Source organism: Lynx canadensis, chromosome D2 (genome assembly GCF_007474595.2).
Source record: "Lynx canadensis isolate LIC74 chromosome D2, mLynCan4.pri.v2, whole genome shotgun sequence".
NCBI lineage: Eukaryota > Metazoa > Chordata > Mammalia > Carnivora > Felidae > Lynx > Lynx canadensis.
This window is the reverse complement of record NC_044313.2, coordinates 74,240,069-74,264,042: the sequence shown is the minus strand read 5'-3', so window position 1 is coordinate 74,264,042 and position 23,974 is coordinate 74,240,069. Positions and strand designations below refer to the sequence as shown.

General features: G+C 40.6%; 1 protein-coding gene across 3 annotated transcripts in view; it reads left to right on the top strand.

Moving 5' to 3' along the window:
• Positions 1 to 229: 229 nt before the first annotated feature.
• The window catches only part of LYST (lysosomal trafficking regulator), a 180,080-nt gene continuing 156,335 nt past the window's right edge, over positions 230 to 23,974 (top strand). The window contains exon 1 of one of the 3 annotated variants that reach the window (XM_030335241.2): positions 230 to 309. The gene's annotated coding sequence lies outside the window, so the exon portion shown is untranslated. Of the gene's footprint in view, positions 354 to 23,974 lie in introns of all 3 variants that reach the window. The other 2 variants (XM_032595256.1, XM_030335240.1) reach the window with 2 other exon arrangements.

The window sequence follows — 23,974 nt, the reverse complement described above, 5'->3', positions numbered from 1 at the left end:
CCCCGTCCCTCCCGCCCTGAGGCTCGGCCCGCCCTCCTCCCTTCCCTATTGGCTCGGTGGCTCCACGCGTCACGCCTGCGACGCCGACGGTGCCCTACCAGCGAGGGGCGGGGCTCGGGGCGCGCCAGGAGGGGCAAGCGCGCACGCGCAGGAGAGCGGGTCTGGGTCCGGACGGGGGAAGGGAGGGGGTGGTGTTCCCGGTTTCCTGGGTTACCTGAGGGGGCGGGGGTGGAGAGTTCGCGGCGGCGGCAGTGGCAGCGGCGGCGGCGGCAGCGGCGGCGACAGCGACGACGACTCGGGATTCTCCCGGTGAGTGGAAGGGCGCCGCGGCGGCGGCTGCAGCCGGAGAGCAGGTAAAGGCGGCCGCTGGGCGCCGACGACGCCGGCAGAGGGCTTGGGGTCCCGGACACCATCCGTGGCCTGGAGGGAAGGCGGTTTGGGGTGGCGGCGGTCGCGGGGGTCTGGGGGTCGCCGCCACCCGGCTGAGGGCGCTGGGGACCCGGCCCCAAGCCCGTCCTCAGGCGTCCTCTCTGGCTCTGGGTCTCCGAGATGTCTCCCCCCGCCCCCCGCGCCCGGGCAGCCTCTGACAGCAGCTGAGCGGCGGGCGGGAGCTCCTCCCGGCCCCCCTGGACCCTTGCAAGCGGCCACCCGCCACCAACTTTATTTCCCGGCGCACGGAGGGGCGGAGGTCGAGTAGGCTGGCGGCGATTTGCTGCTAGCTTGATTGTATTTATTGTCCTGTGCGGTGGCACTGCCTCCACCCCGACCGGGCCCAGACTGGCAGGTCGGGGACGGGAGTTGACAGTTTCCGCGCCACCACCCTTGCAGTCGCTCCTTGAGCTCCTGTCCCGCGGTCCTCACCCATCTGTCATCTCCCCCGTGTGCCTTGGTCTGCTGCTTTTCTTATGCCTGTGACACCCTTTGCCGGGGCGAGAGACTCTCCAGAGGATCCTCTGAGACTTCTGCTGTCTGTCTCCGGCATCATTGGAGCCTTGGCTGAGATGCCTCTTGGTCTCTGGCAGGATTAAACTGTTCGGGAAATAACCCAGGAAGACCCCGGCACCACAGCGTGGAGGTCAACGAGTTGTTTAGTAGTGGCGGGGATAAGGCCAGAGGCTTTAAGAACCGTCCCTCTAGCCTTAATTCTTATCGTGCGAAACAAAACAAAACAAAACATTCCCTAGATGCTCAACGGACCATACAAACCCAGTGACAGCACTTGGCAGTTGATGAGGTTTGTTTTAAGCAGATAGAAAATTTTAAGGGAGTTGCATCTCGTGTTGAGTACGTGGGTGTTAATAGGGACCAACGTTTCCTTGAACATTGAATTCAACCCGCATTTTTCCTAGGGTTTGTTTAACAAATTGATAGGACAAACCGAATTGGGCTTTCCTTCCTGATGATTCTTGGCTGATCTGCTGTTACTTTAAACTTCCACACCCAGAAACCTTATGCTAATAAAGATGTTGACAATGAGCTTTCATTTTATAGATGTAGTTATTAATATGGGGTATCTGTTTTAAAGAGCTTTACAAGTAGTCAGCAACTTTTTTTTTTAATAACTCTTTGCTGTCCTTCATATTGTTACTGCCTAAAGATTGAGAATTTGGAGACAAGAATTAGGAGAAAATGAGTTACTATATAATTTAATTTACATGAAAGCAGTGTGTAAGCCATAAAATGATCTATAAATTTAGTATATATTTATTGAGCATGGACTGTGTGTCAGAGTTTTCTGAACACATAAATATCCCCTCCTTCATGGAGCTTACATTCTAGTGGGGGATCTCAGATAATAAAATATGTGCTATGTCATTCGGTGTCAAGGACTAGAGAGAAAAAGCAGGGAAGAGGGAGAGATCAGGAACTGGAAAAGGGTTTTAACTAGGGGTAGTCAGGGAAGACTGCCTAGAGAACGTGGCGTCTGAGCCCAAGACCAGAAAGGAGACGGTAATCCGTACCCCTCTCTAGGGGAAGCGTGTTCAAGTAGACGGAAAGGCACTTGCAAAAGCTTTGAGGCAGGCGTGTACTGGGCATGTTTGTGGACAGCTCAAAGTCAGATTTGGCTGTGGTGGAGTGAGCAAAGTAAGAGATCATCTCTAGTAAGAGATGAAATCAGGTGAGTGGGAATGGGAAATCAGATTGGGTGAGGTCTTGTAGGCCTTTGCACGGGCTTGGTCTTACACTCTGAGTGAGAAAAGGACTCATCCCTCTGAATAAAGAAGAGATATAATGAGACTTTTACAAGGGTCACTCTGGTGGCTGGATGAAGAATAGACTTTGGATGAAGGAGAGGGTAGAAGCAGAGATATCAGCTCAGGGACTCCTGCCATAATTCAGGCCATGGATGATTATCATTTGGACCAGAGTAGAATCGGTGGAGTGGTTGATTTCTGGCTGAATTGAGGATACACTCAACAGGAGACTTAAAGACAACTACAGTTTTTGTCCTAAGCGAGTGCAAAGATGCAGTAGACATGTACTGAGATGAGGTTTATGAGATGGGCAGTGGGTTAGGAGTTGGTTAGAAGACTACAAAATGAGACATCCAAGTAGAGATTATTGGTAGTAGATTCTGGTAACTTTGTATTGAAGACACTTTTCACATTATCTTGACTTTAACAGGGGTTTAGTATTTCACCCATGAACTGCCAACCTTTTTCAGACTCCTTTTCTTTTTAGCTCTTTTGGACCAACTTATTCATTCTTTTCACGAAATGTAGCTTTGCTTTTATTTGCTTGCACTCAGAACATGTTTGTTAGTTTCATTTGTAGAGAAAGCCGTATAATCCAGAATTTCAGAGTACCTTTTTAGTTTGTTGCTGTGTTTAACTTGAACACCTCAAATGACTAAGCTTTTCCCAAATTATGTTTAGATGCCTGGCTTAAGTTCAAGAATTTTTTTAAGTCTCAGAAATCTTGTTATCAAACGTGGCTTCACTTGGCCATTTGTGAAATTACAATGGAAATGACCTGTATTTTTAATACTTTATTAATAAATCAGTAATATACAGGGATTATCCTAATTCTTTTGTTTCATTAAAGATGGCTTGAAATAAATGGGCCATCACATGTTAAATGGAGATCTTTTCATCAAATTATGCAATATTTGGAGCCATAGAATTTGGCCTGTAAAACTTGTATCAAAAATATATCAGGATTCTAGAGTTTAAGGTCTATACCTTCCCTTAAGAACCAGGCTACAAGTACATGACTGTTCGGGTTACCTTTCCCTTTTCTCTAAGTTGTGCCAAGACATCTACTTCTTTTATTTGTATCATTCCTTCGAATAAAGTAATTTGGTACCCCCTCCTCCGAAAAAAGAACCCAGGCTATAAACTAATATATTTAAATGGATTTTCAATCTAAATATATTCTGAAAGTACATAAAAAGACGTCATATTAATAACTAATTATAAACAGTCCATGGGAACACCATATGTTCTTTGATACTGCTTTCTTTTGCTATTGTTTCTCACCGGTATTTGTCTTTCTTTCTCTTAATTCTTCTGGCCTTGATTTGTAGTAAGTGAGAGAGACCTGATACATTTTGAAACTTGAATGGTTTTCAGGTCTAATTGTGGGGAAGAAAAAAAAAAAGAAAAATCTTTTTTAACAATATGAAAAAGTAGTGCTTAAAGTATGATCATCTTAATTAATCAAGAAAGGAATCAAACGGTTTTCCTAAAGGCTCGTCATTGTTCCATTCAAATGTGATTCCTTGAAATTGAAACTCAAAATGTGTGAGGAAATAAGAGAACTTCTAGCCACTTTAACTGAGTGGAAGAAATGGATGAATGATAAGAATACTGTGCATACTTAGAAATGTTGATACAATTCATCTTTAAAAGGTAAAGAGGATAGATTTTTGCCAGAAACCTGAAGAATCACATATTTCAAATTGAAAAATGAGGTAGGGGAAAGTGAAGCTTAGAAACTATACATTGAACATTTTGACACTAAATGATTCCTAGAAAAATTATAGACCAGATTGCCAAGCAGATGCTTTGTAATCTGTGATTAGAAAACACGGCACTGATTATTAAGACCCAGAGTTAGTTTTTTAAGAACAAGTCATATTAACCTCTTGCTCACTTTGTCAAAGATATGATAGTATTAAATAATCTTTTTAAGCACCTCACATCTTACAAATTGCGTTCCCATTTATTATTTTATTTAACTCTCACAACATCCCTGTCAAGTAGTGACAGATGAGGAGTCCTCAATGGTAGGAGCCCTGGGAAGACACAAAGGGGACAGATGTGGGAGATGTTAGAAAGGACTTGCCTAGATACGGAGTAAAAGAAAGGGAGGAATCAAAGTGGGCTTTGGGGATTCTAGACTGTCTGACTGGGTGGATGGTAATGCTGGTAATTGATCTTAATTTTGAAAATATAGGTGGTGGAACAGATTTGGAGATGCGAAATTCATCAGTTCACATCAGTTTGGTGAGACTAGTTGTTTTCTTTGTTGGAACAGAGTCAGGTATAATTAGAATTTTCAAAATATATAGGTCTGGAGCTCAGAAGAAGAGTCTAACCCAAATAAAAAAGGCTTCATTCATTCAGTAGACATATCCTTTCAAATACTTTTGGTAAGGAAGGGAGGACAGTGGGGAAGCTTGAGCTGGGAGATGGCATTGGGGAAGGTTTATTTTTCTTTAAAGATGAAAGAGCCAAGGAACTTTAGTGGACTGATAGAAAGAGTCCATTGAAGAGGAAAGAAAATTGAAGTCACAAAAATTGAAGTCACAAGAGAAAGAAGATAATCAGACATAACCTCAGCAGAAATGGAAGGGTTGGGAACAAGAGCACAGGTGAAAGGGCTACCCTGTAGAAGAGCAGTGATGTATCTTCCTAGTATTTAAAAAAAAAAAAAAAAAAGGAAATAGAGACTAGATACATAATATAATGTAGCATCTCTTGTCTCTGTGGGAATCAGGTTATGTGCTGAAATTGAGGAGGCAGAGCATGGATTGGGGTATATTTCATGGGAAGAGTTACTGTTGTGATGGGAAAAGGGACTTGGCCAGGGACCACTAACCTAATTACTGAATAGTGATAAACACCCTTGAAATCACAAATGAGTAGAGCAGCCAATCAGAATGGTTAAGCAGTTTTCTCCAGCAGTTCTCCATAACAGTGCAGAAAATGCTTGGTTAGACTAAATCTGGATGGGGAGTGGAAGGGGGGTTGTGATGTAGAACCTGGAAGGGGGTGGTACAGAGTCAAGGAACTGAGGGTGCTAATGAAGTTGCTAATTGAAGAGCTGAACCATAGGTAGGTATCCTGCTTGATTGAAGAAGACAGCCAAGCCAAGATGGAGCTGATAAATGTGGAGAACAAAGAGGGTGAAGAATTTCAACGAGTAAGCTGTAGGATTAATGGAAGCAAAGGAGTACTAGAGATGGAAAAATAGGCATGTGATGTGAGGTCCTAACTTTAAGATTCTAGAGTCAGAACAGTTGCAAGTGATGATAAGGGTCAAAGTATGGCCAGTGATGATGGGTAGCCAAGATTAATAGTGCTTATGCAACAATCATAATGTTAATAAAACTACAATTTATCAAGTACTGCTGTATACTCGTCTCTATACTAAATGCTTTGCATAGTTTATCATACTTATTTTTCACAACTATCCCTTGAGGCACATATTAGGGACTCTATTTTACAAATGAAGAAATGGGTGCTCGGTGAAGTAAAGTAACTTTCCCAAAGGTACACAACTAGGAAGTACCTGATTCTTTCTAGCCCCAAAACCCTTATGCCCACTTAATACACTATGCTGTTCTTCTCCAAAGTAGGGGTCATTGAAGAAGAGGAAATCAAAGAGCTCTAAATCCTAGTATGTTGGGATTAGATTATTTTTTCTTATGGATAATGAAGCCCTCAGAAACAACAGATCTTGTGTGGAGAGGAAGACAGGACTTTTGTAACAAAGTTCTCAATAAATGGAGATGAAAGACTCAAAGTCAGTAGTTGACAACTATAAATATAGCTATAATTTAGCCTTAGAAGTAGATAAAATGGGTAATAATGATGCACAAGTCACTTTGAGAACCAGATGATAACCAGAATAATACCGACTTGTCTTCCTGGCCTGGGATCTGGGTGTATACAGTGATGTATTAAGAGGAGAAGATTAAATGCTCCTCTTGTGTAAAGGTAGAGGATACAGGGACATTTCTTCACAACAGAACTAGGGTTCCTAAAGCTAGGGAGTGAAGTGTCCAGGGAGGAAGAAGCACTCATCTAGTTGCGTATGAAAAATCAGAAAGGATAGGTGGGCAGGTAGGGTCATCATATAATTTATTGACCAAATACGTGTTATTTTGAAAATGAAAAGAGTGTCATTAATAGTTACCCTGGGACAGCAGGCATAAACTAGGGCTGTCCTAGGCAAATCAAGATGGGTAGTCATATCTGTGATATGTAACAAGAGGAGCTATCATCTTGGAAAAGGGCTGTGGATGTTGAGAATGAACAAATTGAGCCCTAAGTTAGAGGGACATGAATGGGGCTTACTAGCCTGAGATTATTCTCTCCAGCCCTGTAATACTGCCCGGACATGTTCTGGGTATGTCTTGTTCTAGAAGAGTCAGAAGATCTGAAGGAAGTTCTGGATTCATCTCTCTATGAAGAGTTGGAATCCATTAGCATATAGGTGGTACTAGAAACCTTAGAAGTGGATGAGATCATCAAAAGAGAACACAAAGAATGGGAAGTGAGGAATAGGACAGGATCCAGAGGCTGCCCAACATGAAGGAGCTGGCAAAGAAGAATCCAGCTAAGGAGACTGAGGAGGAGTGGTCAGAAGGGTAGAAGGAAAACCAGAAGAGATTTGTCATCTCACAAATCCAGAAGGAAGAGAGATTTAAGAATGGATGATTAATAGTCTCATTTGCTTTATGTTCCTCAGAGGTCAAAGAAGATAAGGACTGGAATGTGTCCATTGGGTTGGATTTGGCAATTAGAAGGTTATTGTTGATCTTGGCCTGAGTAGTTTTGGTAGAGAAGTGTGAGCACAAGTGCAGTTCACAGAGAGGTGAGCTGAGGCGAGGCAGGAGGACTGCTTCAAGTATAGATTACCCTTGAGGAATCTTGAAAGACAAGGGTATCAACAGGATATATCCGGATACTTATATTTATATTTGTATTTGTATTTGTACTTATATTTATTTATTTTAGACAGTGAAGAAGTCAGTGGAGATGAGGGGTTGAAAACTAGGAGGGAGTTGGATTTCCAACCAATGCCTCCTAGTAAGGTCAGTAATTTTGTTGTAATGAAAAGAGTGAAAGTAAGAGGAAGCTACATTGTAAATCAAGTAAGACAAACTTTGTAATAACTACAATTCATCAGAACCTGGAATAGGTAGGAAGAAGAGAGAGAATTCCTAATTTGGTGAAATAGTGAAAAGTGACATCTAGGTTGTGGACTAACTCTAGGATTCCTTTTTTTCTCTACAGTTTTTGGGGGGAGCGGGAAGCATGCGCATAAAGTTTATTCGTTCAGGATTCCTGATCCCATAACACTAATGATTTTTATAATTTTCATCGATTAATTTTTATCAAGTTCTTGGACCAAAGTTTCTTTTGCTAGATACAACATTAACACATCTCGCAAACACTGTCAACGCAACATTTTAGAGCTTGAAAAGCAACAAGGGATAATCTCATTCCACCTTCTCATTTTTTACACGGGGAATCAAAGATCTAGGGATGCTGGCACACAGGTGGAGGCACCAAGCCTCAGTCTGACTCTTAGTCCAGAACTGTATCTCCTACAACCTGCTAGATTTTTATCCAGGCTACTTTCTTGTTGCTAAGGCATCTTCTCCTTCCGTTCTTTGACTTGACAGATTGTAGAAGACTAACTTTTTAAATAAGTAAAATAGAGGTCTTAATATATGGATTTATTGTGATAGATGAACAAAATGCTCTTCGCATCTTACTGGAAAATCACAACATGTTGTAATATTATTTTATTATTTTATTATTTTTATTAAATTATTCCAAGCCCTTCTTGGAAAGTTGAACTTTCTTTTAAGATATCTCTTTTGCGGGGCGCCTGGGTGGCGCAGTCGGTTAAGCGTCCGACCTCAGCCAGGTCACGATCTTGCGGTCCGTGAGTTCGAGCCCCGCCTTGGTCTCTGGGCTGATGGCTCAGAGCCTGGAGCCTGTTTCCGATTCTGTGTCTCCCTCTCTCTCTGCCCCTCCCCCGTTCATGCTCTGTCTCTCTCTGTCCCAAAAATAAATAAACGTTGAAAAAAAAAAAGATATCTCTTTTGCAAAGTCTCTTTTTAAGAAGTCTCTTCTCTTTAAGAAGCCAAAAAGAATATAGACTTCCAGACCATAAAAATGTGGTTTCTAGGAATAGCTTATCCAATTTCCTGGCTATCATTCTTGACTATCTCTGGATATTTCAACTGTCTAAAATCATAACAGTAATATTTCTCTTTTATGGTACTTGAGAATATTAAGGTATATAAAATTATATTTAACGTAATATTATATATGTATATATATCATTTACATATATTGTACGTTATATATATTTGGGACAATTTTTGAAGTCATTTGATAAATACTGAGAAATATCAATGTTCTTTCCTCTTCCTTTTTGGTTTTTGTTTGTCTTTCTCTCTCTCTTTCCTTATTTTTGAAATATAATTAACATAGTGTTATATTAGTTTCAGGTGTACAATAAAATGATTCAACAATTCTATATGTTACTCTAGTGTTCATCATGAGAAGTGCATGCGTAATCCTCATTACCTATTTCACCCAACCCCCCACCCACCCACCCATGTCTGGTAACCATCAGTTTGTTCTCTATAGTTCGGTCTGTTTCTTGAGCCGCCTGAGTGGCTCAGTCAGTGAAGCGTCTGACTCTTGATTTCGGTTCAGGTCATGATTTCACAGTTCATGAGTTTGAGACACACTTTGGGCTCTGCAGTGACAGTGAGGAAACTGGTTGGTATTCTTTGTCAGTCTGTCTGTCTGTCTGTCTCTCTCTCTCTCCCCCTCCCCCACTCACATTCTCATTCTCTCTCTCTCTCTCTCAAAAATAAATAAATAAACATTAAAAAAAAAAAAAGAGTCTGTTTCTTGGTTTGTCTCTCTCTTTCTCTTTTTCCCCCCATTGCTCATTTGTTTTGTTTCTTAAATTCCACATATGAGTGAAATCATATGGTATTTGTTTTTCTCTGAGTTTTTTCACTTAGCATTATACTCTAGCTCCATCCTGTTGTTGCAAATGGCAAGATTTCATTCTTTTTTATGGTTGAATAATATTCCATTGTATATGCATACCACATCTTGTTTATCCATTCATCTAATGATGAACCCCTGGGTTGTTTCCACATCTTGCCTCTTGTAAATAATACAGCAGTAAACATAGGGGTGCATGTATCTTTTTGATTAGTGTTTTCATTTTCTTTGGGTAAACACCTAGTAAAGGAATTACTGGATAATATGGTAGTTCTATTTTTAATATGTTGAGGAACCTCCTTACTCTTTTCCATAACAGTAAAGGAATTACTGGATAATATGGTAGTTCTATTTTTAATATGTTGAGGAACCTCTTTACTCTTTTCCATAGCAGCCATGCAAGTTTACATTCTCACCAGCAGTGCACAAGGATTCCTTTCTCTCTACATCCTCACCAACACTTGTTATTCCTTGCCATTTTGATTCTAGTCATTCTGACAGTTGTAAGATGATATTGTATCGTGGTTTTGATTTGCATCTTTTTTTCTAAGTTTATTTATTTTGAGAGAGAGAGAGAGAGAGAGAGAGAGAGACAGAGGTGGGGGCGGGGGGTGGGGAGAGTCAGAGAAAGGGAGACAGAGAATCCCAAGCAGGCTCTGCACTGCCAATGCAGAGCCCCATCGCAGGACTCGAACTCATGAAACCACAAGATCGTGACCTGGGCAGAAGCCAAGAGCTGGACACTTAACTACCTGAGCCACACAGGTGCCCCAGATTTGCATTTTTCTGATGATTAACAATGTTGAGCATCTTTTCATGTGTCTGTTGGCTGTTTGTATGGCTTCTTTGGAAAAATGTGTATTCAGGCCCTCTAGCCATTTTTAATCAGATTATTTCTTTTTTGGTGTTGATTCATATAAGTTCTTTATATATTTTAACTGTTAACCCCTTTTCAGATATATCATTGCAAGTATCTCTGCCATTTCTTCGGTTGCTTTTTTGTTTTCTGGATGGTTTCCCTCACTGGGCAGAAACTTTTTTTTTGGTGTAGTCCCCAATGGTTTTAATTTTGCCTTTTTTTTTTTTTTTTTCCTTAGGAGATAGATCTAGAAAAATGTTTCTGTGACCGGTGTCAGAGACATTCCTGCCTGAGCTCTTTTCTGGGATTTTTATGGTTTTAGGTATTATGCTTTCATTTAGGTCTTTAATCCCTTTTGAACTTATTTCCACATATAGTAGAAGAAACTCGTCTGGTAAGACTGTCTTTTTCCCATTGTATTTTCTTGCCCCTTTTGTCATAGATTAATTGACTGTGTAGGCATGGGTTTATTCTGGGCTCTCTATTCTCTTCTACTGATGTGTCTGTTTTTGTGCCCGTACCAGACTGTTTTGATTACTATAGCTTTGTAGTATATGCTGAAATGTGAGATTGTGATACCTCCAGCTATGTTCTTTCTCAAGATTGCTTTGCCTAACTAATTTAAAGGGATTCATGTACCCCTTTGTTGTACCCCCTATACTGGAATTAAAATTTTTAAAAACACTAAAAAAATAGATTGCTTTGGCTTTTCAGGGTATTTTGTGGTTCTATATAAATTTTAGTATTATTTGTTTTAGTTTTGTGAAAAATGTTGTTGGTTATTTTTTCTCTACTTTTTTTAAATGTTTATTTTTTAATTTTTTAAGTTTATTTATTTTGAGAGAGAGAGTGCAAACAGGGTAGAGGCAGAGAGAGAGGGGGGAGAGAGGATCCCAAGCAGGTTCTGCACCAGAGCCCGATGGTGGGGCTCAAACTCACGAACCACGAGAACATGACCCAAGCCAAAGGCGGATGCTTAATCAACTGAGCCACCCAGGCGCCCCTATTTATTTATTTTTGAGAGAGAGGAAGAACACAAGCTGGAGAGGGGGGCAGAGAGAGAGACACACACACACAGAATCTGAAGCAGGCTCCAGGCTCTGAGCTGTCAGCCCAGAGCCCGATGCAGGGTTCAAACCCATGAACTGTGAGATCATGACCTAAGCCGAAGTCAGATGCTTAACCAACTAAGCCACCCAGGCACCCCTATTTTTTCTCTACTTAAAAAAAAATTTTTTTTAATGTTTATTTTTGAGAGAGAGAGACGGAGTTTAAGTGGGAGAGGGGCAGAGAGAGAGGGAGATACAGAATCTGAAGCAGGCTCCAGGCTCTGAGCTGCCAGCACAGAGCACGACACGGGGCTCGAACCCATGAACAGCAAGATCATGACCTGAGCCAAAGTCGGCCACTTAACCGACTGAGCCACCCAGGTGCTTCTGTTTTTTCTCTATTTTTACGCCTGCTTTTTTTGGCATGGTTTAACCATGTCCAATCCCCAAGATAGTTGTTGGGATGGATTTGCTATTTTTTTAGGAATTTGTTCTTATGTTTAACTGTTTCAAAGTTAACTGTGTCTTTGCTTAGTGGAAATATATTTTAGTTAAATATATTTAAATGATCTGTGGTAGCATTTGGGTTTTGGCTGAGTGTGTTGTTTTTAGTAATTTATTTATCATAAGTGAAATCAATTCTATATGCTCATTTGAGTATTATGAACTTTTAAAGAGCAATAATAGTATATTAATTTTTTCCTTTCTTCTTTCTCTTCGATCTTTAAGATTGCTCTGATCAAAATGTGATTTGGTACAATAGAATTTTAATTAGTTCTGTAGGTTCATTTGTCTGAGTTCCTTAGATGGAATAATAATTGTAATTGCATACGTATTATTTCAACAGTGTAATTATTATACTGAGTTTGGATGGGTGTGAAATTAAAACAATGGTAAGAATGATTTCCTCTTTTATTATATTAATGTGGCTTATTTGAAAGGGCAACAAAACATTTATCTGTTCATAAAATCACTCATTGTTACTGCTTCTGGGCATTGATTCATTGAAGTATACAGTTCAGTGTATCCTGGTCGATGGTAAAGGGAGGTTTTACTGGTGTAACTTGCAGAACAGCTGTGTCTTTCTATCAGCTTGCGTTTATACTACTTTTTAATATTTACTTGTCTAGACTTTACTGGATCTTAAATGCATTGTAACTTACAGTTTATTAAAGGTTAAAATCCGGGGCGCCTGGGTGGCGCAGTCGGTTGAGCGTCCGACTTCAGCCAGGTCACGATCTCGCAGTCCGTGAGTTCGAGCCCCGCGTCGGGCTCTGGGCTGATGGCTCAGAGCCTGGAGCCTGTTTCCGATTCTGTGTCTCCCTCTCTCTCTGCCCCTCCCCTGTTCATGCTCTGTCTCTCTCTGTCCCAAAAATAAATAAAAAACGTTGAGGAAAAAAAAAAAAGATTAAAATCCTTTACTGTCTTCTGGATTTCCTCTTTAATAATGCTTCCAAAGATGGTAACTGTTCTTTAAGTTTTTTCTGTTAGCCTTATTTAAATATTTTGGAGAAAATTTCTTTTTTTCTTTTTTAAGTTTATTTATTTATTTTGAGGGAGAGAGAGAACTTGGGGAGGGGCAGAGAGAGAATCTCAAGCAGGTTCCGTGCTGTTAGCACAGAGCCCAATGCAGGGCTCGACCTCATGAACTGCCAGATCATGACCTGAGCTGAAATCAAGAGTCAGGTGCTTAACTGACTGAGCCACCCAAGCACCCCCGGAGAATATTTCTGAAGTCATATGTTCCATACAACTGAAACATATTCATTTTCTCTACACTTTATTTTTAAAAATAGAATCCCAGTAATGTAGTTTTGATAAAACTTGATTATGCACAATTTAAGGAAACATTTAGAATGTGTAATTTTGATTTTAAATTAACTTTGATGCTTACTGTTACTATATTACTATTACTATATTTCTGTTTTCTGCATACTATACTGTCATGGAAGTTCACAGCCCAAAAGATAATTAGAAATCATCTGTTTTGTTTTTGTTTTTATTTATTTTATTTTTATTTATTTTGAGAGAGCATGTATGCTCGTGTGTGTGCGCACATGAGCGGGGGAGGGGCAGAGAGAAAGGGAGAGAGAGAATCCCAAGCAGGCTCTGTGCTGTCAGTGCAGAGCCTGATGTGAGGGCAGATCTCATGAACTGTGAGGTCATGATCTGAGCCGAGATCAAGAGACGGACACTTAACCAACTGAGCCACCCAGGTGCCCCTGTTTTTGTTTTAATATGTATGAGAAAAATGGGGATCAGAAAGGTTAAACATTTGCCTAAGATTCTAAAGAGTGTTTGAGGCAAAACCAGAAAACCTGAAGTCTCTTGGTTTTTAGTGTAGTATTCTTTAGACTATACTGCCAACCTCTTGAACATTTTAATGCACTTTATGAAAGTAATCTCCTAACCAAAAGATGTCTGATACACTATAAAAAGTGATAGCATTTGGTTTTCAGTATGTAATTCATTTATAACTTTAACCCCTCTTCTTTACATGTGTCTACATGTTTATACCACAGTGGTAGAAACTAAATTGTGATGATACTCAATATAGTAGAAAAAAATATTAAGCATAGTTTGAAGTTGAAATGCATTTGCTTAATATATACTCCTTTTTTATTTCTGTTCTCTGTCACTCTCAGTACCTTCTCTCCTACTATCTGTCTATCCATCTTCATGGATGGTTAGAGAGTGGCAGAGTAAGCAGCTGGGTCTCAACTTGACCTCACTGCTAATCTTTCTTGATGTGCCACGTTTTATAACAGTGAACACATTTGTCTGTAATTGACTGCCTCAACCAAATTGTTTTTAGAAGGGAAGCTAATTTTCACTGTGTCTATAAGAATTATGAAGGAATAAGAGGAAACTATTGCCATGCACACTTACGTGGTGTCTTTACAGCTTCTGTATATCTGTGTTCAGTATTTCTGAAACAATTTGCAGAATCTTTTACCTTATACAAGACAAATATTAAAAACTGATGATTATGGTGCTGCTATATAAAATATTTTTATTATTTTCATTTCACATTTAGGATAAGATCCCAATCTGGGTTTTTATTGTTTCTTTAGGAGATATGGAAAACCGTTATTTCTAAAATTGATTTTAAAGAACTTTTAAACTGTGTCCTCTGCATTATAATCTTTAAAATAGGAAGAATAAACATCCAAGATTTTATTGCTAAAGTTTTTTGTTTTTAATCTAAAAAATTTTTGGTAACGTTTTTTACGTGTTTCTGTAGCACTTTCCTCAGTACCTTAAATGCCTGCTATCGAACAGAAAAAGGCTTTTGTAAATGTGGCTATTTATTTCTCAGAGTTTAAGTTGTGGGAAAATTTCCTAAAGGAATTTGAATGTTAAAATGTTTTCTATCAAAGCTAGTATCAAATGAATTGGTGTTTGTTTGTTGAGCTCTTACTATCTGTGGCACTGTATTAGGCAAAAAAAAATTTTTTTTCTAAACAAATGAGACCTGATTTTCCTTCTTAAGGGGAGTATAATCTTGTTTGGAAAGAAAGAATACAATACCGTTAACACAAGGCGGTGAGTCTTAAGAGGCATGTTGAAAGTAATGAACTGGGAATGAATAGGAATTCTGCAGCAGCAACAACATGACAAGAAACATTAGTGAAATAGTGTTGAGACAGTGAGCACCCTTAGGAGAAGTTATGGGGTGCTGGAACGTGTTCTGAGATGTGCCGAGAGATTAGAAAGGTTAGGTGGAGGGAATGACATAGCACGATAATAAGGAGTTGGGAAATTATTCCCTAGTAATTGGAGTGTCATTTATTATTTTAGGAAACGTGAATGGCATTTTTAGCAGTTGTACAATTTGGATTGGATGGAAAGTAGACCAGGCAGAGTAACCAATTAAGAGGTTGTCAGTATTACAAGTGAGAGAGGGGATGAGGGCCGGTGGATGCTCCGGCATCCAGGCATTCAAGGTAATGATCATAATCACTAATAATTATTGATCTTCCTACAGTCTGCCCTTCCCCATGCAACGCATCTTATGTGAGTTATCCCATGTAATTTAAATATTCACAACAGAGGGGCGCCTGGGTGGCGCAGTCGGTTAAGCGTCTGACTTCAGCCAGGTCACGATCTCGCGGTCCGTGAGTTCGAGCCCCACGTCGGGCTCTGGGCTGATGGCTCGGAGCCTGGAGCTTGTTTCCGATTCTGTGTCTCCCTCTCTCTCTGCCCCTCCCCCGTTCATGCTCTGTCTCTCTCTGTCCCAAAAATAAATTAAAAACGTGGAAAAAAAAAATTAAATATTCACAACAGGATACTCCTGAAACCAATGCTACACTGTGTGTCAGCGACCTTGAATTTAAATTAATAAAAAATATTCACAGCAGGGGTGGCTGGGTGGCTCAGTTAGTTGAACATCTGACTCTTTATTTCAGCTCAGGTCATGATCTCACAGTTGTGAGCTCAAGCCCCGCCTTGGGCTCTGCACTGAGTGTGGAGTCTGCTTGGGATTCTCCCTCTCCTTCTCCTCTACCCCTCTCCCATTTGCATGCACAAGCTTGAATGAATGAATGAATGAATGAATGAATGAATATTCGCAACAATTTTACATGCTCTTAGGTAAGACTGAGACTTAGAGGAAACCAAGTAAGCCAGGGTCATAGAGTTAGCAAGTAGCAGATGCAGAGGTAAACCAGCAAAGCTGTCAAACGGAAGAACTGACTGGGCCCCAGATGAAATGCTATTCTGGTTTCTCCCTGAGTAACTGGGTAGAGCCCATCAACTGAAATAGGAGTGAGGAAGGAAGAGCTGGTTTGTTGGAGGAAGGAGTTGATGTTTGCTTGGGAGAATAGAAATTTGTATGCAGAATCCAGAGAGTGCCTGAGTCTGTATCCTGCCTCTGACGCTTAGTAGCTGTGTGGCCTGAAGCAGTTGCTTAACCTCACAGTGCTTCAGTTTATGACATGTGACAAGTGGGGAGAGAATTGTACTTACAACATCCTTATGAGGAATAAACCAGCTACTAGAGTAGTGTGCTTACAGTAGTTCCTCGTGTCTCGTAGTTGTTTTAGATGTTAGCTGTATCATCACCATCATTCTCATTATTCTATAAAAATCCAGAGATGTGATTTCAAGATGTATGAGCCATTTGGTGTAAAACTTCTAGCACATTCCTCCTAGGAGGGTGTGAAGCGGCAGGAGATGATTTACCCTGATGAGTCTTTGTAGTTCTTCTTATTGCCACCTCACTATAACTACAGTGTCTCATTCTCCATTCTTTTATGGTGCTCAGGATCAAACCTAGGTTCTTCTGAGATATCTGGTTCCCCATTTGTTTGTTGTAGGGAAAATGAACTGCTTGTGGAAGGGCTTAACTTCGGTACATTTTGGTGTGGCTTCCTCTCAATTTACTTCAAACTTCTGCCTTGCTGTGTTGTACCCAGGCCAGCTTTGTCGAATGAGGGGTCATGATGACTTCTCTCTGGGCCAGTTACAGGTGTCCAGGCAGCCACGATGGAGAGTGTTAACCAAGACTTCATGGGCTTAGAGAGGGGGAGGGGAATAGGTGGGTGTTTGTCGACTCCTGAAATGTGGAAAAAAAAAATAGTATGTTCATTTTTCTGGGGTCACTGCTTAGATTTCCACCTGTTGCCCCCACACCACTGCCATTTTCATTTTATTGAGTTTTTTAAATCAGGCTAAGCAATTGTACATAAAATTATTTCAGCACATTTTTGCATTCTATAATACAAATACATAAATGCATAATACAGAATAAAAGTAGGAACAGTACAACTGTTCTTCCCCCTCCCCCCCCCCCACACACATTTACTGGTTAAGGATTAGTGTAGCCCTGTGTTTTTAATATGGAACATCTACATCAGAGCTGACTTCTGTGACTAATGCGTCTTGTACTTTGTAACTCCAGTTAGAGCTGAAAGTTTTACTTCTTGTTAAAATGTGAATACTTCTTTCTAGGAGGAGCAGAGTTTTGTGGGTTTTTTTTTTCTCCAGTTCATTTACTTCTTGATGTAAAAGAGAAATGTGGAAACATATGCAAAAAGATAACATGAAGCTATAGAATACCTTGAGAAGTTTGGGGTGGCAGGATATTTGACTGGTGGAAGGAAACAGCATAGGACACAGAGGCAGGATTACTGTCTAGTTGCATTTGCACTTAGTGCAACAAACAGAAGTTTGTAGAGAGGTTCTTGAAGCATGTTTCCAGGTGTGTAGATTGAAACCTAGCAGACTTGAGTAAAAGTTCCGGATAACATTCAGAGATAGTATTTAGTGTTAAGGAAACTTCTTTGCCCATTGTCTAATTTTTAATTGACCTGACAGAAGGAGAAAGGTAACGTCTTGGTTAATAAACTTGGTTATTTTCGTTCTACTTAATTAGCTCTAAACATATCATGTAACTCCCAAGACAACTGTCTTGGGACCTAACCATGGGACTGTGGACCTGTGAGCCTCAGTTTTTGTTAACTGTGGAATGTGGTTGGATAATATGATGTCTAAACTTTTCTGCCATTGTGAAAATGTATGATTCTAACATATTCATATTCATACCTTTATTTATGTCACTTATGAAATAGTATAGTGTTATCAAATTTTTCTCCTAAGGGTTTTTAGATTTAGTGATTTGTTACAAAGAATATGTGAGATCTTTGAGAAAGTCACTGATCAGTCTCTAGTCAATATATATTGAACTCTGGAGAGATGGGATTTAGCATGATTAATAGTCCATAACAACCAGCCTTTATTTTCAAAAGTCTGCTTCAAATAGTGGCAAGTTCTGATTCAAAAGAATTCACTGAATATTTATTATTCTGTATAGTATTGTAGTCAGTCCTTACAATAATCCTGTGATTGACAGCAGTCTCCTCCTTCTTGGTACATAATACATTTCTAAAAGTATTCTTTCCGGGGCGCCTGGGTGGCTCAGTTGGTTAAGCATCCGACTTCAGCTCAGGTCATGATCTCATGGTTTGTGGGTTCGAGCCCCGCGTCGGGCTCTGTGCTGACAGTTCAGAACCTGGAGCCTGCTTCAGAGTCTGTGTCTCCCTCTCTCTCTGACCTCCTGTGCTCCTACTCTGTCTCTGTCTCTCTCTCTGAAAAATAAATAAACATTTTAAAAGAAATTTTTTAAGATATTCTTTCCAATGGCAATTTCCCTAATACTATCATAATTAGGAAATTTAGACAAGCACTTAATATTATTTTAAAAATGAATTTACCAGGGGCGCCTGGGTGGCTCAGTCAGTTGAGCTTCTGACTTCGGCTCAGGTCATGATCTCACGGTTCGTGAGTTCGAGCCCCACGTTGGGCTCTGTGCTGACAGCTCAGAGCCTGGAGCCTGCTTCAGATTCTGTGTCCTCCTCTCTCTCCACCCCACCCCTGCTTGTGCTCTATCTCTCTCTGTCTTTCAAAAATGAATAAACATAAAAATTTTTTTTTAATAATAAAAAAATAAAGATGAATTTACCAGGATTTTGGCATTTGGTTAAAGTTAGGAACTGAGTCCTTCAAATGTTACCATTTCCCAAGGAAAATGTGTGATTTCTAATGAGCCTATAAGAATAAAGTTCATTATTATAAACTTTTTTCTTGTCTTTTTCCTCTTTTTCTTTTCTATAAAAGTTACAAGACAGGTACTCCCTACTTTTATTTTCAGTGCTTCCTTGGAAACTATATGGTCATAGAGCAGAACATCAACATTTCCATACACAGTTCTGAGGACAGGTGGCGATGATCTTTTTCTTCCTGCAGATGACACTCTCTGCTGTTCACCTAGCACTGAGCATTTAAAGAGCTGTAGCGTTTACCAAGAACGTTTCCTGATGTTATATAATCTTTGAAGATCCACACAGTAATTCTGTGGGACAGACATTTTATGGAAAAGGAAGCCAAACTTGACACAGCTCTGTGTTGCGGCTAGTACTTGCTAGATTCCCAATGTCCTGCCTTTATTTTCACCACTGTCACAATGCTGACTGACTATTCAGAACAGATTTAGAACTAGGGAAATATAACGAGTAAGCAGATTAGTAAGTATTTATTGAATAAGAAATAAATTTTGGTTGAATTATGAATGAATGAATGAATTAGTGATAGATTTGACGGTTCTTAGGGAGGAAACTTGGTGACCTAGAGAGCCTTTCTTGTCCTGTTGTTGAGCGTGAGATTTTATTTTCAGTGGTAAATGTCATGTTATTGGTAGCACTGACTAAAACAGAAATGACAAGTTACTAAAAAATGCCTAAAACTGAAGAATATCTGTGGTAATGACTTGGTGTAGGGGGGAGGTGTAGTAGTTTTATACTGTATGTCAAGGAAATGACTATGTCAGAATCCACAAGACTGACGATGATGGCTTAATTCTGTGATCTTTTGGATAATAGGTTGTGGAAATTAATCACAGAACCAGAACAGAGCTGAGATATCATAGTCGGCTGTCCAAATGTCTGTGGCAAGTCTCACTCAGTAAAAGCAGGGCTGCTATTGACTTACTTTATTGACCGTTTCATTTCCAGAAGGTTAAGGAAATAGTCAGGGGAGCTGATAACTCCGAGCCTAATTTTGACCCACAATGAGGGCTCCTTAGACAGGTGAAAATAATGGGACTCCTGGGAGAAATCCATGATGTTCATTTAAGAAATTCAACAAAAGGTTGTGCCACATACTGTGCTAGATGCTGTCGATTTTGCAGTAAATGCAGCAGACAAAATCCCCGTCACCAAGGAACTTTTATTGAAGAGCTAACCATGATCCAGCCTCATGGTTACTTAACTGCAGTGACCTTAACTTGCATTTCAGACACCTACGTGCAGGGTCACACTCTGGCTGGTGTTATGATCTGGAACTGCTTGTTTCAGAAATCTAAAAATTCCAAAATTCCTATATCCTTAATTCCCTCATTTTTTATTCTTTAATCTCATAGACGTGGGTTGCCTGTATTTCAGCTTGTATGTCAGCATCTACCTGGCCTCTTTCTCTTTCCTACCTGGTCTACAGCCCAGTTTTGACTGTATGGATTGTTGTCTCACTTGTACTCTTGATTCCCTTTCCCTTTCCCTTCTGCCACCTCACCCACCCAAACTCCCATCTCTATGTCAGCGACACAATCTGTGTTATCTACTGTTAGATTCAAGCAGCTAAGCCCTGCGGGAGAATCGCAAACATCTGAGAAAAGTGACACTACCCAGCGTTCATGGTTTTCAACTTCTGCTGAGCTCTGAGCCCACCAGGAGGTCCTTTTATTCATCCTTGGTCACTGCTCTCTCCATCCTTGTTTTCCTGCTTCTCATTTTGTATTTTATTACCACACTTAACCGTAATTCTCTCAGGGACTTGACTTGAGCTGCTCTTTCTGTCTGTAATGCCTTTCTGCCCCCCTTTTCTTTCTCCCTTTACATGCTCAACTTTTACTGAAAGATTGTGTCCATCATGAAGCTTCCCTGACTACTCAAATTGGGCTCAGTGTCCCCTCATCAGTATACAGTACCTGTGTATTGGTTCGCCTTTGCCACTATAATGGGACCTTCTTAGGCGCAGAGACGGAATTACTTTCACATTTTGCATTCTTAGTGCCTAGCACAGAGTGGGTGTTTTAGTAAATGGTAGCTAAATGGATCAGTAAAAAAAAACAGGAAGAGGAATATGGGTCAAAGCTGGAATTTAGAGAATTAGAAGTACATATCTTTTTTCAAAGAAAAGATAGATAAGATGCCATGGATATAGTCTCCAGAGGGGAAGGTGGTTGTAAGGTGGCCATAGGCAGAGTTTTTACTGAACCACTGGAGATAATGTGAAGAAAAGAGAGGTAAAGTGGCCAGATGAACTCATATTTTAAAATAATATGTGTAGAAGAGGGAAAGAAGGATACGAAACAAAAATATGTAGATGTAGGTACAGATCTCACGTATAACAAGAGAATACAGGGATGCCGAGGTGGCTCAGTCAGTTAAGTGTCTGACTCTTGATTTCAGCTCAGGTCATGATCTCAGGGTCGTGAGATTGAGCCCTGCATTGGGCTTCTTACTGGGCATGGAGCCTGCTTAGGATTCTCTCTCTCTGCCCCCCTGCACCTCCCACCCCTTCCCCCCCCCCCCCCGCCGATCACGGACACGTACACGCTTTCTCTGTCTCTCAGAAAAAGGGGCAGCGGTGGATGGAGTACAACACTAAGAGAATAATGAGCTGAGGTTTTGAAAGAGGTTAAGGGTGACCTTTTACATTTTATATGTAGAAGATGAAAACAGCAAGCAAATAATAGATTTTTTTTCTTTTAAACAGACTGACCCCCAGAGAGTAGCTACACTTGTGGTGAGCACAGCATAAAGTATAGAGATGTTGAATCACTATGTTGTATCCCTGAGACTAATGTAATATTGTGTGTCAGCTATACACACAATGTTTTAAAAAGATTTAAAAAAATACACAAAAACCCTGACCCTATAATTGGATACAGAGAGTAAATGAAAATTCTCAGCTTCTGTTGTGTTTCTGACTTCTTTGATGATGAAGAATGATCTATACATAGACTAGTAAGACTGGATGTAAGAATAATAATAGGAGAACGTTTAAGCCCAGGATTAGAGAGGAGATTGTACCAGAACCGTTGGCTGCTCTAAATGAGTTCACATCTCAGGTTCAGATTCTGAGAAAATGTGTTAATGTCATTGACAAACTGGTAATCTTTGAGTCATTGTGGTGAATTTGAAAACTGTTAGAAGACTGTGGAGGACTAAAGTTCCAAAATTATGTATGTATGTATTCGTATATATGTATATGCGTACATATACATATATGTATATACGTATATGTATATGTATATGTATATATATGTATGTATATGTATATGTATATATATGTATGTATATGTATATGTATATATATGTATATATGTGTATGTACATGGATATATATGTATATGTACATACGTATATATGTGAACATAAATACATGTGTATATATATATATGAACATAAATTTCGATGAGCTTGATGCTACTTCCGCAGAAGATTCTAGAGATCGTTTTAAAAGATTCTCCAATATTTACAAAAGGTAAAGATGAGCAGTCAGGGTTACAGGGATTTTCTAAGAATAATTCATTCCAGGTAGCCCAGTTTCCGCTCTTGGCAGGGATGCCACATGCACAGGTTAGGAGATGCTGAGGCTGTGATATATCTAGGCTCCCAAACGGTATTTGACATCATCCATTCTATCATTCCGTGCATGGGAACGTGTTGGGGAATTGCACCATAATACAGGGCCAGGGATTGAACACCCGAACTCAGTCTTAGTTACTAATGGCAGCCTAGGGGGAAGTCTCTTAGGGGTTGCTCTTTTGACCCTGTTCCACTCATTGGTTAACACCTCCTCCTACTTCTCACTCTCAGCCGGGAACCTCGCAGTTTGTTTCACCAAGGAAACAAAAGCGCCCAAATCTTGGTCTGTTCCCTGCCAGAGCTGCTGATCTTCCTGCGTGTACTCACGTACTGTCATCCTTTTTGTTCCATTACGTGAACCGTCCTGTTCCTATCACTTGTGTGCTAGATACTCTTCATATTGCCTACTCACTGCTGCAGCAATTACCTCCTCTCGTTCTAGCTTTTCATCTATTTTCCTTCCCCTGTTGGAGACACATGCTATGCAAACATGCTATAATAGTATCTCAGCTTGCAAACGTGCCATAATGTCATTCATTAAAAAACAAATAAAAAGCACCACCTCCCCACCCCATGTTCCCTTCAAGCTACCACCCATTTCCTTGCCACCCAATGGCAGAACTTCCCAAAACAGCTGTCTTAACCCCCTTGCCTCCGTTTCCTCACCACCCTCTGCCACTCCACTGAGACTACTCTTTGACAGGTTTCAGTAACTTCCACGTTGCTAAATCCTGTGGTCATTACCCAGTCTTCATCTTACTCAACCTGTCAGCAATATTCGACACAGTTGATCAGTCTTTCCTGTTTCGAGCTTTCTTTACCTGGTTTCTGGGAGGCACCGCTCTCCTCATGTTTCTCCTGCCCTACCTGCCGCTCCTTCTCAGGGTCCCGTGCTGGATCCTGCTCCGCTTCCCGACTTGGGGGTGCTAACCCGTGGGCTGAGCCTTAGAATCTCTTCTCCGCTTCATTTATACTCACTTTCTGTTCCCCACTGATCAATAGTGTGGCCACTAGCCACAGTCCCGTCATTGCAGATAGTCCTGTTGGACAGCACTGCTCTGGGTTATTTCATCCTTCTCGTCCTGTTAAAATCCTTCCGTATGCGGGTAACTCCCAAATTGACTCACCAGTTCCAGCCTCCCCACCTGGAGTCCAGTTTGGTGTATCCAAATATCTACTTGGTTTTCAAGCCGCCTGTCAGATATGGCGTAGCGAAAATAGAACTTTATGTTCCCTCCCACCCTCCTGTCCTGTTTGTCTTGTCGATCACTAAACAGTGCTGCTCTTCACACAGCCTTAAAAAGTCTCGTGGACTTTTTGGGGTGGGGGCAGGCGGGAAGGAGACTTCCATTCTTCAGGAGAAACAGTTCTAGGGGAACACTTCTTTTTCACCTTTCCACACCTTACTTCGGTCCCTGGCAAGTGGGAATGAGTAGCTTTTCTCCCTCTTTGTAATAATTTTTAACTTCTTCTCTTGCACTCAGTATCCAGTGCATCAAACAGAAACTAATCTCGGAGTCCTGGACTGCTTTCCCCAGATGCTCACATGACCCATTGTCTTCCTTCATTCAGGCTTCAGCTCAGATATTACCTCTTTAGCCTTATCGCTATGGAATCTCTGTGACAGTAGCATTCCTGTTGCTCTGTACCCTTACTCCTTTACTTTTTTGTAACACTTAGCACTGCCTGACGTTACGATATGTTTGTTTT